We start from the raw sequence: 15,934 nt of genomic DNA on the forward strand, positions 1-15,934 counted from the left end.
TGCGAAAGCGAGAAAGATATACGGCGTAAAGAAGGGGAGAGAGAGAGATAGAGAGAGAGAGAGAGAATGGAAAGAAGGATGAAGAGGTAAAAGGAACAAGCAGAAGAGAGATCAAAAGGTACGTAGGATCATACGAATAAATGTGTCGTCGAATGCTCCGAGAAAGAGTTTCTGCTAGTATCTCGTCGTAATAGTATCCTTTCGGAATTCTTCATTTCGAGCAATAAGAGTAAAACTTGTGGCTAGTCAGATACACAATCTTACGATTTAAAAGAGGAATTGCTTGTTTACGAAAATTTCTAAAGACGATTTATATGACACAAAATGTGTATTTTTGTTTAATTTTATTTAATAAAAAATATATTACATTGTTATATCATTACTTCATATTGTTATTTTTCTAAAAGAGTGAAATTTGATAAAATCAATTGAAATGATTTGCTTTATGATATCTGATTTCAAAGCGGTACGAGAGATCAAAGCAATACAAGAACTTGTCTCTCTCATCGCGTAACGTGCAAGATTGCATTGAATGTCATGATATCCGAAAGGGATTTAATAAAATCATCTTATTCTACAAGAGAAAGACGAAGAGATGAAGGAAAGAAAACTTGTTACTGCAACCGTCAAGCTATATATGGAAGAAAATGTTTTGTAGAAATATGTGGCTGCGCGAGAGATGGCTGTGCACCTAGTAGTGATGAAATGTTTTCTTTACGAGACTTAAATGCCTTATTCTTGGAATAAACACAGGTGAAATAAAGTTATAAATAAAGGTATTTCTTTTAGAAGATCTGGAATACAAATTGCAGTATTTTTAATAAATATTTTTCATCTATCATGTAATAGTTATTGTATTTTCGGAAAAATTAGATGTGTATATTTAGCGTTTCACGTTGATTTAATGACACGTTAGTCATTATGTTGGTCGATGAATTTCAATCTTATATAATAGTTATATTTTGAGACATTAAACAGTGTAAATTTTTGGAGTAATTTTGTTATTTCAAAAAATAATTTTAACATCCTAATTATTAAAAAAAATGTTCTGAATCCTTATATAGATAAAGCTTGGATTTACTTAAAAAAAAAAAAATCTCAATCATGAATAAAAGCATCTCCATATTTTTCAAATGTTACACATATTGAATTTCTCATCGAATATCAAATTTCAACCCGTATTTCGTGTAAATTTAGTGAAGTGTTTTCAAATAGGAAAATTCCGTAACTCTTTAATATGCCTAAAATTTATAAATCAGCTTAGAGGCGTTGGTAAAATAAAAATATATTCCAGAAAATTGTTTTGCCGCATTTTTATCTATATATCGCGTGCAAACGCTTACGCGAATGGTATTAAAAACTGTTTAAAAAAATTTTGAGCTTTTATTTAAACAAAAAATACTGTGCACACGCAACAAAAGTAGCATCTGGCCCGCAGGTTGAAAAATATTTCGACAAGCGCGCGTAATCCGATATAATCGTACGAAAGGGAAGCAATATGAAAATAAAATTTGTAACAATGTAATATATTGTAGAGTTAATCATTTTTTTAGTTTTGTTCTCCAAGCACAATCGGTTTTATGATTAACTGTGTGTGATTCAATTGCATACACCCAATTCCTTTGTGCCCGTTTCGGTCGGTCCGGGGTAGCTAGCGGGCTAACGGAAATTGCCAGACTCGCGTTCATATTACAAATCACTGATTTCTATATAAACGGCAATATATAATATATTAGCGGCGAGAGAATTCGGGTGAGTTGGTATTACGTCGTCGTATTCGGAAAAAGAAGAAATAAATATAAATATACGCGTGTAAAAGAGAAGATGTAGATGTATGGACAATATGAAAAATCTCTGATAATAATTATGTCAAAGCGCGAATAAAAGCCATCTTTGCGCATATATATAAGTAAATGTAGCTCATCTTTCATCAGCTACGCTCCCCTTCTGCTATTTGCATTCAGCATCATTTTTGCATCCACGAGATTCCTATAAATGATCTTTGATGTGTTACACGTAGAAGCTTATATTTTACAAATATTGTACAACAAATTCGAATAAATCCCGAGTACATAACAGTCAGGTCCGATAGTCTTTGCTCTCTCTAATCCCGGAAACGAGGCGTGACGATCAGAGATGGACGGTTCCGATGTAATTCATCCTTGTCCCTTTTTCGATCGGCAAACGACTGAATTATCCACGTGAGGTTCCGTTTTAACCGCACACGGATGGATTACGCGGCGCACGTATCGCACGGGGAATTCGGTAATGAAATGTCCAGCCTGTCGGGATAGCAATTTGCGTTTCCGAGATGAAAAGTCGGATATTTGCCAATCCCCGGTCGCGCGAATTTTCGGCCAAGCGTAAACGCGCACACGGACGTACATGCCGGAATTTTAATCGCGAAACATTTTCGCAGCCCCCGCCATTAATTCGACTGTTGTTAATGTTGACAATTAGCTTCGCGTGCGTCGCTTGCAAAATATCGGTATGTTTTATTGAATTCCGCTGTTTATCGCATCATTTCGCGTTTCCCGCAGTATACATTTCTGGAGCATGATGTATCGCGCTCATTGTTGTTGCCGGGGTGTAAATTAGCGAGTTACGCAGTTACGAGTAACTATGCGTAAACAGTCCAAGTCGACATTTAGTGCGCCACTGGTCGTAAACGGTTTCGTGGAAACCTCAGACGACCGGTTAACTGACTTTGCGGAACAAATCCACAAACACGGGGAGCAATCAAAAGTTCATGACCCGCGGCCGGCAACTTGTTAGTCGCGTGGAAAGAAGTACTTATTCTTTAACCAAGGGAGAATTCATAAAGAGCTTCGATGTTACATAATGCTTCCAAGTTCGAATGCAAACTCAGCCGTCACATGATGACGGGAGGGAATGGAATTTCCGCGTCTTGATCTTTCATCCCTCGTCGCGCTGCAAATTCCGCTCTCTTCTTCGCGGGAGAGAAGTTTCAATCGTTGGAATTACAATTTCGATCTTCAAATAACCGCTCAAACCCCTCCGGGTTAATATTTCATTCCTACTAGTCTTTAAACAGGCGAATCGATTTCTCAGATATCGAATTCCAGGACCGCATTATATTCAGTCGGATCGGAACCAATTTAACCAGTGGACACACAGTCGTGCTCCCGGTACCGATTCGTTGAGATGAGAATTAAAACGATTTCCATAGTCGTCGAAGATCGAATTTCATCACCTTTCGATGTAATGAATTTTTTGTCATTTTCTTCGAGAATAATATATTCTTAAAAATTCTCTGAATTATTAATCTCATTGTTACATTATATTAATATATTATTTTAGATAATGCGAAAATGTGAAATGTATATGCGTGGATATTTAAATTTCAACATCATATCGCGCGTACATTAGCGACACATTTTCGTCAACAATTTTTGTCACGCGAGTTTACATGCGAATTAATGGGAAAACAAGATTCATTTCATTCGGTCTGTCAACAAATAATGATTTTACGTATCTAAATGTTTCGAGAGTGATGAACAATTGTGCCGAGTTAAAACCAACACTGTTTACTCGTACCTTGAATGATCTTGATTCGATGCGCAGCAACGCTAACGAAGTTTACAATATCGCACCGCGGCACCGCGGCCGCACCCTGCCTTAATTGACCGATGGAGAAGCGTGATGCACAAAGGAAGCTTAATTTCGCGCGAAAGTCGCAACCGCTGCGAAAAGTTTCCCGGGCTATTTGTTTTCAAAATTAAATGTCCACAGCCTACATTGTCGCAAGATGAAAAGCAATTTATACAGCGATGCCGTCACCCTCGAGAGCTATGTTAACACGAAGGCCGCCTTTGAAATCGCGAGTTGTCGCCGACCGACCCAAACTTTCGCAAATTGAAGCCGGAGCGGAATATTCCGTCCGGTAGTCAATGGACGACTTACAACACGTACACACACAGATTTACCTCCGGTTCCGTTCATCGCGCCAAATACTCCGGGGATCGTTATGCGAAAACGGATTCGCGGTATTATAAGGACTTGCTTCTCGTAGAAATGGTTATGGGGAGTACTGTAGTCAAAGACGCACCGGAAACAACGGTTTTCGCGGAATATCGATATTTGAAACCGAATTTCGAAAGCGCTGTTCCTCCACATGGAGTTTGCGCCGAATATTCCGCGAGGCGTTCCGCTTCGATTACCCCGCTGTAATAAGGAGTTTCCGGTGTTTTTCAAGCAAACTGCGTCAAGTACACTTTTAAGATAAAGCGCCGGCAAGTTTCAAAGCGTCGCAAAGTGGCGAGAGGAGAAGAAGGAGAGAAAAGTAGTTTCGAGACAGGTATTGAAACGATAAACGAATGCAGGAAGAGGAGTGTAAATTACTTGGAGCAGTTTCCTCTTTACATCTCGGAGTGGAAAATGCATCGCGATAGGATTACATTTCTGCTCCTATTTCGTTAACGGTATTTTTCTTTTTTTTTTTTTCAGTGACAAATTCAAGTTCCCCCGCACATGGCGGGATTACAAAATTTCTTTACTCATATAATGTTTTTTATTTCAATCTGTAACATTGTATGTATAGTTTCGCCGGTTGTCGAGTGGCACCTGTGACGTGCTGGCCGCCCTCGTGAATATTAATTGAATTTCTACGGGTGACAGGTGACTGATCGATATGTACGGCCGGTCGACCGCCGCGTTCTGTACGCTCTCGTTAAGCCGCGATGAAAGTTGATAGGATAAACGCGAGCTTGACAAATAAGAGGTGGCCGGCACGCGTCGCGTACCTCCAAAAAGCATCCTGAAGCCAATCGATCATGTGAGTACTTACCTGGTTCTCCGATTACGTCGCACTATTGTCCTTTACACGTCTCTTTTTCCGATCGATTATTTGTCGCTTGGTCGAAAATATCCACAAAAATTGCGCTGCTTTAAACATACACAGAGGAAATCGAGAGTTTGTCGGAATGCGAGTATTTGTCGCAATTACGTTCACGCGAAAAGTTGGATGTTGGCGTCTCAGATCGATCTCGCGTCTCGATCCAGTTCGTCGTTGGCGAAGATATCGGTATGAAATTAAATTACACAGGACACCCGCAACATTGATGGTAACATTGCGGGGACGATTCGCGTTGCGTTGCCGTGACGGCGACTAACTCTCTCAAGGTTCTCGACCACGCGACTCGAGCTTACAACGCGCAATTGCTTTGCGCATTCGAAAGCACGCCGAGGCCGCGCACCAGCGAAAGCTGAGATTTTACCGCTCGATGCCATGCCATGGAAATCGGTCATTCGTCTCAATATCATGCCAGATACTTTGCGATTTATCGCGTAACTTTTGATACCCAAGTCTCAGAAATATCAATACGATTTTTGATCGCATTTTAATCGACTTTGGATAATTTTTATTACAGTCACTTGAAATATATGACATAATTTAATATAAGAAATTGTTAAATTTCGTGGAATATTTATTAATTATGTGAAAATGTACACGTTTTTCTGCTGTGTAAATACAATTTATGAGAGTTAAGATAGAGGGTTTACAGTGCGAGAGATTTACGTTGGGCGATGGAAAACTTACATTCTTCTAGACTCTCGCCAGCTTTTGTTCATACAGTCCAATGTATTGATTTATCGAAGAATGTGACCTGCAGCTCTCTTTGCAGTCTTCTTTGGAAAAACTCTGGAAAACTCTTCAGTTAAGCAGTTACAAAAAATTGATCCCCGATTCTTCTCTCACGGAGTTTTATTCTTGGTACTCTTTTAATCCTGTAAATTACATTCGTTTAATCGGAAGACTTCGGAACTTTTCGAATGCAATGTATGACACTTACGATGGGATGTTGCTGGTACACTAGTGGCCCGCTTCTCGCGTATTAGAGTTCTTCGAAGGAAAGGGCTCTGGCGGAGGGTTTACATAGGATTTTCAAGGATTCGAACGTCGAGCTGTCAGTGCGGCGGAAAAGTTAGCCGACGTGCGCCGTCGTTTGGCTTCCGTTTCTCGCGACGGGGATTTCTCAAATGTAAATTTAAAGTCGCGTCTACAGACGGTGCAAATTTCACCGCTTCCGGCAGCGTGTGACACTTGGCCGTCATATTATACATGCATATTACATCCCGAACGAAAAACTTTCAAGTTTTAATGCTCCGCATAATTATGCGGCGTTATTTTACTCACCGCCTATTCATCAATTATGCGATCTAACAATGTCGAGTTTCATTAGATTCTTCAGATTTTCATGCGCACGCTTCCTCGCTTTTCTGCCTAAAGCTATTTTATTAGTCTGTTAATGTTAATAAAGAGTGTTTATACTTGTTGCGAAAATTTATGTAAATTATTCAGTACTTTGCAAAGATTTATGCAAATTATTCAGTAAATTTAGTATTTTCCCTCTCTTTTTCTATGTTTATATTTTTCTTAAAATCTAATATAATAATTTCTATATTTTTTACAATTTAACGTATAATATAAAGATAATTACAATAATTACTTTATCACTTTATTTGTCATAAATATAATATTCTCGCTATATTTACTCATTCGCTTCAGGCTAACTATTCTGATTTTATATGATAGTATTTTTTTTTATCTTACAATAGTATTATATATTCTTTTTTCGTCTTTTGCAATAAAAACTCTTCAGTCTCATGCACAATATCAATTTTCCATTTTCCATTTTCTGTTTTATATTATTTTATATAAATTCTATTTTATATTATTTTAAATTTACGACATATCTGCAAACCTATTTTAAAGATCTAACAAGAAAAACATAATTTTAAAAAATATCCCAACAAATTTGCCCATTCGTAGAAAGGCAGAATGTGCATATTTGTAGTTTATCCAATGTTGTTTGATATGGATTCTAAATGCTTACAAGATGGAATTTTCATTTCATAAAGTGACGATATTGCTTACTCGTACAAACGTGTTCATACAAGTCTGTCTAGCGACACGAAGACACGCGTAAGCTCGGGCATAAACGTATGCACGAGCACGTAAAGCACACGTTTGCGTTCGTACCTACGTACGTATCGTATCGTTGCGAGGAAAAGAAGCGACAGGGGTAGGTCTGTAATAAATGCGAACGCGGAAAGTGGTGAATAGCCGGAACTCCCCTTGCTAACCCAGCGCGCGCTCTTCCGCCTCCTCGTTGTCGTTTGCTTCATTATTTCCACGCTGAGTTTCGTCCGGGGTTTTCCTCTTCAGAGGATGAATGTGGAAAAGGACGTGGCTGTCGCGTGCTCCTAGCTAACCCTGAGCCGGAGCGAGAAGGAAGGATGCGAAGGATGCCCGATCTTTCACAGCCGCGAGAGGATACATTCGCTTTAATGCGACGGTCTTGGCCGGGGCTCCTTTCAGCGGTTTTCATCCAAATTGGCGGTTTTTGTTTCGGCATGACTGACGCTCGCATTAGAGATTTTCGCGGTCTGGTGTCTCGTAGCACTAACTAATTACGGCGGGGAACTAATCCGGCGACCGCTGCTCGACGTATCGCGTTAGGGGAAAAATAATTTCACGTTGAGCGTCATTTATAAACAAGAATTTTATCTTTATTTTCCGTGCGTCTCGCTCCAGACGTAAAATTTTTTTCATCAGTTATATACCTTCTACAGTCGGACGTTAAAAAATGTTTTGTCTCTAAATCGGGTTATTATATTTGCATAAGTAAATTATAGCAATCTTTGATTATTCTTCTTGGACTGCAGAATGTATTTTAAGATTGTTTTAAGAATATTAAATTTATAACATCAGGCTTTATATCATCATTAGGAAAGAAACTTTTATCTTACGCTGCGCGGTTAAAACAAAAGAGATTGAAATCGCCATAAAGCAAACAGTTTGCATACCTGAGATAGCATGATATATGAAACCTTTGTGAATATCAATCTCGTTTGCCTTATACAAGTAGCTTGCAGTAATATTTCACGATGCAATCAATCGAAGATCATAAACCACCGCCTCTTTTATCGTATGTATCGTCCCGAAAAATCGATCACGCGGCACACGAAAGACAAAAGGAATTCAATGGCGGGTACCGAGCAAGGTATGCCAGGGCTTGGAGATCCACGTATTAATCTCATCTAATCGTCATGCGATTCTGCGTGCAGATGTGTGTGCATCGGTCAGATATCGCGAACCGCGATATCCTAGATCCCTAGAATCCGCCCTTCTGCGCTCAGTCAGTTACGACAGAGCGTATACGACGATAGATACTGTTCTAATGGATAAGAGCGGGTCTTCGCTCTCGTGAACGATGGGATATTAGACGCGGTAGTTATCGTCTACTCGAAGAAGATTGACGATCCGCCGAGAACGCGACGGGAATATAAGCATGGACCCCTACGGGGTATAATGTAATGTATAGCAGCGTAACACACAATGTAACCGCTATGTAACGTACAATCTATTGTACCGTAAACAATCCTGACAATCCTTCCGGTGCGTGCATTCCGCAACATGTTAGGCATTATATGGCACAGATGTTACTATCCCTTAATATATATGTACATCGCACTATATATATTATTATCTTTATAGAAAAATAGATCAAAAAGTTGCAAAGTCTCGAGGGAAACATAAATTAATCTATAATATAATATATAATGTTTTAGATTGTTAATTAATTATTTTTTCCTTCAGAGAAAATGTGATAATATTTTAGTAAAACTCATTTTCACTTTCATATACGTGTATTAAAATTATGTATCATTTTCTAAATATAACAATGTAATGTAGCACTATATAATTATACGTGAATTTCTCTTTAACGTTTTGATACGGACATTCTACAATCGCGCGTATTAATTATCGAGCGCATAAAGCAATTATATGCAACGTTAGCTCCGGGACGATCCTATTAATTTAAAATTCTTAATAATCATTGACATTTCGATAATTGACCTTCCGCCGTTGCTGATTAATGGCTGTCGTTGCTGCGTTGCTCATATTTGAGAAATGAAGCGGCACGAATCTGAATTCATAGAGTTAAATCTCGTAAATTTTGATGGTTTCACTATTATATTACGTTATAATTTCTAAAGAGATACATTAAATTTCGCTCGAAATTTAATTTGTAAATTAATGTATTGATTCCTGCTTCTGTTACCAGCTTTTATGAATTAATAGTAGGTATAACGATTAAGAGAGTAAAATATCAAATTATCATCGCTGGAATATTGCAAGTTGTCTTGCCGTAAATTCGACAAAAATATGTTACACACAAGTAGATTATATTTTGTCGAATAATATATGTATTTTTTAAAAGAGAGAGAAAATATTGCAAAGAAGAGAGATTGTATTTCAACTTGGTAATTATGGATATATTTTTTCTTCGCTTTTCTTCATTATATCAAATAAACGTATGAAAATTTTACATTTTCGCGATTTTTATATTTTTATATAGATAATTAGCAGTATTTATATTTTTATATAGATAATGAGCAGTACCAAGGCAGAATATAAATCTACTGATTTAATTCTTATTTGTCGTCGCGCATACGAAGGTATATCATAAAAATAAATAAAACGTATATAATAAAAATGTCCGTTAAGAATTGAATCGGTCTCGTTGGATTTGATCGGTTTTGTAAATCAATCTCATACCGACGACCTAGTACAACAGTATTAACAGTCCTCGATACCGCAACGTTCTCGTCCGATTATTCGAATCGCGATCGCGCAATTTGCACGACTTCGATACACCGCCAATATTATTCATAGAAAAGACATATCAGACTGATTGAATTCCAAATGGCTCTGGAGAGTGGCAAGGAGAGGATGGAGAAAGGCACAAGGAAGCGGGAGCCCTTCGGGGACCGATTTTGTTGTCGAACACAGGATCAGTGACGAGTCAAAAACTCGACGATAGCGATCGTGAATGTACGCGTAAATGCGCGTGTCGTCGACGTGCGAAGGGCTCTACGGCCACGAAAGAAGACTGGTTCCCTTTGCAATTCAATCTGATCGACGATTTCCGTAAAATCCGTCGGTATTTGCAAACGGCGAAAAAGGGATTGTCGCGTACATACGAATGTCAAACGCCGCGCGTTTTCGAGAAAGAATTCCCTCTCCTCGAAGCCTGTAGAAAAATATTTGTTTCATGCGATCGACAACACAATGGTTGGCGCGTTGTCTGTAACCGACGATTTGACTTACGGGAAAGCCCGCAAAGAGATAAGTGCAAGCGACTACCATTTTGGTGATTTACGTCTACGAGAAAGGGCGATTTTCGGAGCTTTCCATGTGCGGGACATTATGGGGATATGTGTGATCCGACTGTAATATTCTATTTCCTACAGAAATATATCCGTCGAATTTACGAATGAAAGAAATAATAACGCAATTCGTCACATGTCACGATGATTAAATTTTTCGCAAACTAGGTGTGAACCGTATACAAATTTTGTAAATTATTCTGATTTTTTTTCTAGAAATACCATATACCTAATCATAATTTCAATCATCATAATATTATTCTCATCTTGTTAAAATTAAACTTTTTCAATTTCTATTTCTGTATGGAACTTAAATTCCAAGAAACAGATGTGATATCTAAGGAAAATTAAAAGGTTTTAAATAACATCTATCAATGTGACAGGATTTGATTATTTATGATTAATGTACATGTACATAGCCATAACCGACTCATTTGTATTACTATGATTTTCATGTGAGACAGAATTTACAGGCGACATCGGCTTTCATCGCGTAAGGCTGTATATGATCGATGGCCTCTAGTCTGGCGATAATTACTGGCATTATGAAGCGTTATCAAGCTGGTTCATGGGATCGAATGCCGGCTCGATTTCGGCTGTTCCTATATCGGGAATTATGATGCTCCGATGAGGGTGTTGATTGCATTATGCGCTAATCAACTTGACGTTGTGTAACCAAATTCAGTACCGGCTGACGCCCTTCGTATGACAAATCCAATAGAGCACATAATCTGTTAACAGATATAAACTTCGACATATTGTCTTCATATAAAGTAGTTACATATTGGCGAAAAGATATGAGATATTTTTAAAAATGTGGAAGAGCAAAAATTACTTTCCTTTCTGAGGAAAATATTTTTTTTCCATTGATTTAGAAAATATATGGCGTGATCAAAAAATCAAATTTAATTATTGAAACGCAAAATGCACTTGTTTTCAACCCAAATTTGAATAGTTATAACTTATAGAAAATTATATACATGAAGAATAGAAATATACACAAAATTTGACATCCAATGTTAAAGAGTTCGTAATTGAAACTGCATAATTTGTGAAGATGTAGGAAGTAGGATAGAGACTGGAAATTGCTGTACGTTATCTCTGAAATATTTTATCGCATCATTTTATATTAAAGCACAATTAACTATTAATGCGCTTTCGTAACGCGCATGGTAAACTAGCTGCAAACTTGTTCCATCGATAAGGAGCAAGTACACGCCATCAGTTTAATAGCTAAACATTCCTCGGCGGCAAGTAAGCCACAAATAATGCCTCGAAAGATGGGAGAGTTTTGCGTGCGGGATAGAAGAAGAGGAAGAAATCGCGCATGAAGTGCCTCGCAAACTGGCCGAATTTCTCGTTTCGTCGACGGTGAAGTATTGCCTGGCTCGCTACGTGTCCCGAATGCTTTTCGCGCGGCCCTTCCGCGACTCGGAGGGCGCGATACGATCGTAAGACCGGGCCTTCGCTGCTTTGCACATTGGTATTCCCGCTATTTCCAACTTAGCGGATCGGTGTGTCTACCAGAGCGCAATTTCGCCCGCATTTTTCCCGATCGTCTTTTTCTCCCATCTTCCCCTTCGCCTCCTTCGTTCTAAGCAGTCATCCCCTGGCGCGCGCGAGTACTTTTTGTTGTACATAAATTGTATTCGCCACGCGATCGCCGCGATCCTTTTTTTGCGATAGCGCGAACAGTTTCCGCGAAGTAGTTGAGCGAATGGTACTGCAGTCGAGGGGCTTTTTCTTCGCGTATACGGGGTAAGGGACGATCGCAAGTCGAGCGGATACCTTTCGCCATGAATTAAAAAGTTAACCGTAGCACGAGAAGCTCGGCAAGCGCGAAGTTACTACTTGCCGTTGTAGCAGTCTTCCATTTCGTGTTCATTATTCGCGTATAATCGATATGCGCATTCTCTTGTGGAAAGTATCCACTTCGTCAAATTGTTACTCCTTATAATTGAAGAACGTTGATTAAATCATAAGTACTTCTTGCATTTTGCGTGAAATGTTATGCAAGCATTCTTACTTATGTTAATAAAATAAATATTCGCTGAAATTGTTCCAAGAAAGTTGATACATTAAAAATAATTGAGAATTGCATATACAATGAACATTTAAACAACATATATTATATAAAAAATTGGTTTGAGATATTGAACAAATTTGCAATTTGGTGAGGTAATAGCAGTTGCTATTCGATTTCCAAAATACTTTTTCAATCAATAAATAATATATTTTAACAAAGAGAGTCTGCAGATGATGATTATAAATTGATCTATATTTAATTGTACAAGTATTATATTTTGATAATCCGGCCAATAAATTAATTTTAAAATTGCTAATTCTTAAAGCGTTCAATAATATTGTCACGTATTTACACACACTACACATTTGGGAATACTTTTAACATCTTTTTTATCGGATTTACGAATTCACAGGTAGTCACTTTCAGCACGAGTGCATCCCGAGAAGTCTCAACGTTCATTGAAATTCAACGGGATATCGTAGCGTTTCGCTGCGTTCGCGTAGAATATCGGAAGCATACGCACCGACGCTTCATGTATCCTCGCGGGCAAAAAAAAAGACATCGAAAGATGACGGTGATGCCGCCGTTACACCGTTCGATTCGATTCTCGATGGCCGAATGCCTCTAGCTAGGCGAAAATGTCATGCGCTCGCTCTGGAATCCGTTACAATCTCTAACTTCGCGCGCGCGTAACCCGTGGCTATATTCGATTGTTGCAACCTAGAATCACCTCATGAATTTTACATTGCTCAGCAACGAACTATTATCAAATTCCGATAGACAATTGGCGTTCTCGGGAGCGAAGGTTAACGGGATTGCGGTGCCGCCGCCGATGAAAGGCGGAGGTAGAGGGAAAGGGGAGGAAGCAAAAGGGCTACGAAGGGTTACGAGAAACGCGCTGTATACGAGTCATCGTCTCTGAGGAGTTTAAGGGGTTAGGGGTGATTTCCTCCCCTCACCGTCTCAACGATAGGAAGGCGACCTTAACCGGACGCGGTTGAGCGGGGGTAACGTGTGTACTGCCTCGATAATCGATGTAGCGTGCATCCACCTGAGTCCGATGCCTGCAAATCCGGAGAGTCGACCCGAGAGAAATTTCTATTTCGAGGTATCGTGCCGTTGCAGCGAAACCGACGGGTTCGCCTTACATTGTGCCGGGAAAACATAATCGCGGGCTCGATGGAATTCTAATCGAGACTTCTCGCGTGTAAGATCTCGGCGAACTTATTTTGCGAAAACTTTTTGAAGGCCAACGAAGGCGACAGGCGAATGCGTGCTATTTCGACGGCGAAATATTATTGAAGGAACGATATTATCGCAAAAAAAATTAAATTTAAAAATACCAAATATAAAGAAGTGAGAAGAGAAAAATTAGTTTGAATTTATAGAAAAATGCACACCATACAAGTTATTGATTATTTTAACAAGTTTGAATTTTACATATATTTTATTTATATATTATTTATTTATATATATTTTATTTATATATTTGTATATTATATCGTTTTTTAAGAAATAACTGATATTCATAATATATATCTAAACTTGTGAATATCATATTATAAATAACAGTTATCTCAAAATAAACATAATATATAAATTGTTTGACTATTATAATTTACTATTTACGAATAATTTTTAAGAAATATTCAGTGAAAAAATTGCATCTCATACAAATTTTATTTCGAATTAAAAATTAAAAATTATTATTATAAAATTAATTCTATGTAAATCAACAATTTTGATGAAAATACTTTTTTTTAATAAAATTGTATAATATGAGAAAAAAATTATTACACATCTCTTATTCCTCATATTTCTCTCACAAGTTAATCAATTAAATTACCTGAAAATAATATTGATAGAGAGAGTTTGCCAGTATTTGCAATATTTCCCAGCCAATGCATTCAACACCGAATATTTTACACTACTTAGTCGAGTGAGTTTACGTTACAAATTACAATGCTTCGCACTCGAGATAGTAGGGAGAGGATTGCATCTGCCAAGTACGCGTACTCGAGATAGTAACTAAAAGAGTTCTCGCTGTATTTCTCACTTTTAATTTTTCTTTTTCTCTCTGTCGCCCAATTTCACCGACTCGCATACACGGAGAAATTTTATTCATATCTGCTGCTTTAAATTTCTCAGTGAGCTTGCCAACTAAATAAAATTGTCTAAATCAAAGTGACTCGAGAAGTCAGCGCCTGCGGCAAACGGTTCTCTTTTCATCAGCCGATGAACCAAAGAAAGACACGGTGGTCTCGCTTCTCTCGTGTGCTTTTTGCTAATTCACAAACGGCACGTGAAAATATATATAACTATTCATCAAGATATTTCAAGAACATAATTAACAATTTCGCGCGCGCGTTTATTTTTATTTTATATTCATAATAGGAATAATGAACTTCTCTCCTAAGTCTTTGTCTTCATGTTAATATCAAAATATAAAAAAATATTCAAGTATCGCAATCACTATATTTTTATGAAATACTTTTTTTATGATTTACATAATAAATAGACTGCATTAGTTATAAAATTGTGCGTATATTCGTTTAATGCGTCTCGCAATATATCTCATAAAATTCAGCATTTACGTAATGTTGCATAATAACATGATTCTGTATCGATCCTCTGGAATCTTTGAGGAGCGCATTAAACATTATTCTTGATTCACTTTAATGATACTGGCGTCTCAAAAGTGTCGTGCCACCTCTCATCGTTCATTCACGATCGCCGGTAAGAACGACTGCCACGATCGATGGTTTTAAGTCGAGAAAAACGAGTCGTGCGGGACGATTACTTGAGGCATGCCTGTTGCGGAAGTGAACCGCCGGTAACTGCCTCGAAACACGAGAAAACTGAAGAAAACTCGGCCGAGTAACTGCGTGAGGAAAATCAACGATGTAGCTTTGTCAGTGATAAAACCACGCGTACGAGACAATGTAGTTCTAATCAAGGCAAATTATCCTAAATTATGGTAAACAACATTTCGTCGTTTACTAAAAATACACTACGCCGACAATAACGACTTCTAATTATTATGCTAAATAGAACCTTAAGATACTATGAAAGATGAAGTTTGTATTCTTTATCGAGTGACAACATTATATTGGAATTATGTCGAACCGTATTAAATCTCGCGTGTCGTTTTCTCATTAATTCGAAAGCTAGTTTTGGAGAAACGTCCGTCAAGGAACTGTCGAGTTCTTGTTAATGAAACTTGACAGTTGCTATTCGCATAGACTTATGAACGCGAGTTGCGAGTGCATCCGAAACTCGAGTCATTTGCAACTTATGGGTTAAGAGAGGAGGTAGCCTCGAAACCGAAGTATTTAGTTAGGTTAAAAAACAAACTTTTAGACTTGTTTTTGGCACGTGTTCATGTACACAAAGTCCACACGTAAACAAATACGCGTACGGAAATTGGCGTCCAATATGTGAGCGTACGAATCTACCCTTTACTCGTGCTGGGGGATAACGTATGATCCGATCGTACGTTTTCACACATATTGGAGCGAGTATATTTTAGCTGCGGAGGCGCGCGCGCAGATACACACACAGAAACGGCGCGTGGGATACCCAGTTACTGGAAGCCTTCCAACTGGTACGAAAAACTAAAACGGTTCGCAAAGTCGGCAGAAATATGGCAACCGTATAGCCCCGTTCTCATACATCAAATATTACTGCGAGAGACCGGCCCGCTTCTGGTCC

The 15,934-nt window shown here is 38.3% G+C and overlaps 1 protein-coding gene across 1 annotated transcript in view; it reads right to left on the bottom strand.

Moving 5' to 3' along the window:
- Positions 1 to 4,875, bottom strand: part of LOC145969999 (uncharacterized) — a 164,298-nt gene extending 159,423 nt beyond the window's left edge. The window contains exon 1 of the mRNA XM_083096355.1: positions 4,808 to 4,875. The gene's annotated coding sequence lies outside the window, so the exon portion shown is untranslated. The remainder of the gene's footprint in view (positions 1 to 4,807) is intronic.
- Between the last annotated feature and the right edge of the window lie 11,059 nt (positions 4,876 to 15,934).

The sequence above is a fragment of the Camponotus vicinus genome, unplaced genomic scaffold (assembly GCF_025532165.1).
Source record: "Camponotus vicinus isolate PSW18456_S1 unplaced genomic scaffold, iyCamVici1.0 SCAF_1, whole genome shotgun sequence".
NCBI lineage: Eukaryota > Metazoa > Arthropoda > Insecta > Hymenoptera > Formicidae > Camponotus > Camponotus vicinus.